This window comes from Colobus angolensis, unplaced genomic scaffold (assembly GCF_000951035.1).
Source record: "Colobus angolensis palliatus isolate OR3802 unplaced genomic scaffold, Cang.pa_1.0 Scaffold111, whole genome shotgun sequence".
Lineage (NCBI taxonomy): Eukaryota > Metazoa > Chordata > Mammalia > Primates > Cercopithecidae > Colobus > Colobus angolensis.
The window spans coordinates 310,777-314,959 of NW_012112142.1; the positions used below are offsets into that span (position 1 = coordinate 310,777).

The 4,183-nt window shown below is 46.5% G+C and overlaps 1 pseudogene; it reads left to right on the top strand.

The window, feature by feature from the left end:
* The first annotated feature begins 209 nt into the window (after positions 1-209).
* On the top strand, positions 210-1,005 carry LOC105522662 (annotated as a pseudogene).
* The last annotated feature ends 3,178 nt before the right edge of the window (positions 1,006-4,183 follow it).

Sequence of the window (4,183 nt, forward strand, 5' to 3'; positions counted from 1 at the left end):
AAAAGAATTATGCCAAGTGTGACCCGGGACGCTATTCACCCACTTATTTGAATGTCATTCATTTGTTGTTTCAGTTGACATTTCCTGAGCCCCTTGTCTAAGGAGGGCACAGTAAGCCCTCTTTGGTACAAAAAGAAAGTCAGGATCCTCCAGTCAACAAGTTGATTCGGGAGATAAGGCTGTGCCCAAACACAGAGTGGCAGGTTCCCATGAGGAGCACTTATAGTGCTCAGACACAGGGAGGAGGATTGGATGACTCTGGATTGGAGACTGCAGTTGAGTTTGAGCTGGATCTTAAAGGGCAAAAGGCCCTTCAAGAAAATGGCATTCCCACCCTGGGGAGGGCGTGAGGAAGCTGTGAGCCAGAAAGCACGGGACTGCACAGCTTGGCTGCAGCACTCGGGGTGCGTAGAGGGAGTAGCAGGCAATGAAGGCTGCACCGGTGGCTAGGGCCTCCTTGAAGAGCCCTTGAACTCTGGTTTGGCAAGTTGGATTGCATTTAGTAGGAAGTGAGGAGCTTATGGAGGCTTTTAAGAATGGGTCCTCTTCCCCTTGTGGAGGCTGGAGACAGTGCACAGAAATGGTGCCTACAAGAGGAAGAAGAAAAAGGAAGAACAGGTCATCAGCCTCGGACCTCAGGTGGTTGAAGGAGAGAATGTAGTTGGTGCCTGCCACAGCTTTGTCTCCTTCAATGACACCTTTGTCTATGTCACTGATGTTTCTGGCAAGGGAACCATCTGCCATGTGGCTGCCGGGATGAAGATGAAAGCTGACAGGATGAATCCTCACCACACACTGCCATGTTGGCTGCCCAGGAGGTGACCCAGCAGTGCAAGGAGCTGGGCATTACTGCCCTACACATCTGCAAACTCCAGGTCACAGCAGGAAATAGGACCAAGCATCCTGGACCTGGGGCCCAGTCGGCCCTCAGAGTCCTTGCCTGCTTGGGGATGAAGATGGGGGCAGATCGAGGATGTCACTCCCATTCCCCTCCGACAGCACTAGAGGAAGGAGGATTGCCGTGGTCACCGCCTGGCAGGGAGAGCCCTCAAAATATTTTCTGTTAATAAATTGCCTTTACTTGTAAACAACAACAACAACAACAAAACAAATAAGAATGGGAGCCAAATGATCAACACTGGGATTTGAGGAATGATCCCCGGCCTGTGGAGGGGGAGTTCAGGAAGAGATGGCAGGGGAAAGAAAATGAGCGCAGCAGCAGGGGGAATCAAGAAAAGAGGCGGAAAGAAAGAGGAAGGGCACTGCAGAGTGATCAGGTCACTGCCAACCCGCTCTTTGCTGCTTAAAACCTTTCAAATGGCTTCCCATTGGTTTGAAAGGAAGCTCAAAGTCCGCACGGTCTGCACCCTGCCTTTGCCTCTTTGGCTCCTAGAGCTTCAGCCAACAGCCTTCTTTTCACTCATGGAGTATATCAACCCCTTCCTTCTCACCTGCTGTTTACTCTGCCAGAAGTGTGACTGCCTTCCCTACTCTTTACCACATTAGGTTCCATTCATCCTTCAGATATTAGCTCAGTGTGTATTCTCAGTACCTTTTCTTTGTAGCACTTGACCCAGTGGCAATTTTACATTTGTTTGAATGATTATTTAAATAATGCCTGTCTTGATTATAAGCTTCCTGACAAGGGGTAAATATCTGTTTGGCTTATTCTTGTATCCTCAACACCAATCATCTCTTGAGATAATATGCTCTTAAAATGTTAGATCAATGAATGGAGAATCTGTAAGATTTGGTAACTGACTGAATAAGAGGATGAAAGATAACATCAGGCTTTTTAATCACTAGTGACAGGTAAAGTGGTGCTGCCATTTACAGCAACAGGGAACACAGGAGAAACAGTTTCCCAGCGGTTATTATGAATCTGGCATTGTACATATTGACTCGGAGGTGCCAGCAGGTTATCAATTTGTCCAGCAGGCCATAACAAATTTACCACCACAGTTTAAGGGAAATATTACAGCTAGAGAAATAAAGAATGAAGAGTTTGAAGATGTATCCATGAGAATTAGTTTGCTTCATGTAGGAAAAAAAAATCCGAAAGAATAAAGGCTTATGATGTGAGGGTTTATTTTTCTCCCACATAGAAGCAGTTTGGGGCTGGGCTCAGTGGCTCATGACTGTAATCTCAACACTCTTGGAGGCTGAGTTGTGAGGATCACTTGAGCCCAGAGGTTCAAGACTACCCTGGGCAATGTAGTAAAATCCCCACGCCCACTGCTTCTCGCTACAATTTTTTTTTTTTTTTTAATTAGCTGGGCATGGTCACCTGTGCCTATAGTCCTAGCTACTCTGGAGGCTGAGGTGGGAGGATTGCTTGAGCTCAAGAGGCAAGTCTGCAGTGAGCCCTGATTATGCCACTATACTCCAGCCTGGGCAACAGAGCGAGACCCTATCTGAGAAATCAAACAAAACAAGCAGTTCAAAGACAGAAAGTCCAGGGTGGGTGGGCCGGCTCCATGGTCATCTGAGATCATGCTCCAGCTCTCTGTGCCACCGTTGTTAGCATGTGGGTTCTATTCTCAAATTCTCCTTTGGTAGTCGTCAAAACTTCCTTCCTGGCAGCAGGAAGGAAGAAGGGCGAAGGTGAAATGAACTCTCCAAAAACCCTGATCCACTTACATCTCACTGGCAAAATATAGAAAAGGGTGCATTTACTTCCAGGAAAGCTGGAAAATGTGGCCTTTTAGGAGGCACATTGCTACCTTCAAGTCAGGGATTCTGTTACTAAAGAATAATGGACTGGGTGCCGGGGCTCACGCCTATAATCCCAGCACTTTGGGAGGCTGAGACAGGCAGATCACTTGAGGCCAGGAGTTTGAGACCAGCCTGGCTAACATGGAGAAACCCCATTTCTACTAACAAATGCAAAAATTAGCTGGACTTGATGGTGCGGGCCTGTAGTCCCAGCTACTTGGGAGGCTGAGACAGGAGAAATTGCTTGAACCTGGGAGGCGGAGGTTGCAGTGAGCCGAGATCACACTATTGCACTCCGGCCTGGCTGATAGAGCAAGACTCTGTCTAAAAAAAAAAAAAAAAAAAAAAAAAGAAGGAGAAAGAGAAGAAGAGCTATTAGGTGGGCAATGGCTTATTCTACTACTACAGGAGACAGCCAAAGTCTAGAGAGAATGTTTCCCTGACTGAGAGGAATGACATTAGCCAGTAATAGACATACAGAATTTTAGAGGAGCAAGGAATCTCAGCAATTGCCTAGTCCAGTCCCCGCCTTGGCCAAGACCACACAGCACGTGTGTGGCAGAGCTGGGGCCAGAATTAGCTCCCCCTGATGAAGTAAGTGGCAGAAAAGACTGTGGGGGAGTTTGCAGAAGCTCCACCGGAGCATGCCTGAGTAAGGGCTAACTTTAGGCGACACTACAGCAACTCAGAGGAGAGTCTGGGATGGAGCAGGCTTGGGGTTGAATCCCAGCTGTGTGACTTTGGGTGAGTTACCCAGCTTCCCTGAGCCTCGGTCCTCATCTGGGTAATGGAGTAATGGCATAAAACAGGCACGCTATAAATGGCAGTCATTCTAACCGTTATTTTTAGAAAGCAACAAATATTTTTGGAATAATTGAATCTGAACAAATGAAACACTAATGAACGAAATTAGAACAGAAAGCTATTTATCTTACATGGTTTGGTGATTTGCTCAGTGACAGATATAAAGCTGGATAGGTGGTTTCTTATATACCCTAGCTTTAAATTACATTACTCTAGCTTCCCATATTTGCCCTACAAGCATTGATGTTTCCTTAGACTTCCTGTGGCCTTCCTGCCAAACCATGCCACTCTCCTCTGTGACATCTGATCCGCTTCTAAATACACCAGTCCCATAAAGGAGAGTTAGACACAGGCTTCCTCCACTCCTTGATTTCATTTTCCTTTTCTCGGCCTCACATCTCCTCATATACCCCCTCTCTCACTATTCCATCTTTATCAGCTTCTTCTGTTCATGCAATACATTTTGCTTGTTTATAGAAGACTGAACTTAGTGTTGAGGGACAGCCTAAAGAAGGCAGAAACCATAGAATCTGGCCTCAAGCTACTTGCAATATGAAGAAAAATGCATGGCCTCAGTGCCATTTTATCAGACATCATGAATTTGGAGTCAGATATACAGATATCTGTCCTGTAGTTGTACGTTCCCCACCCTCCCCCTTTACCT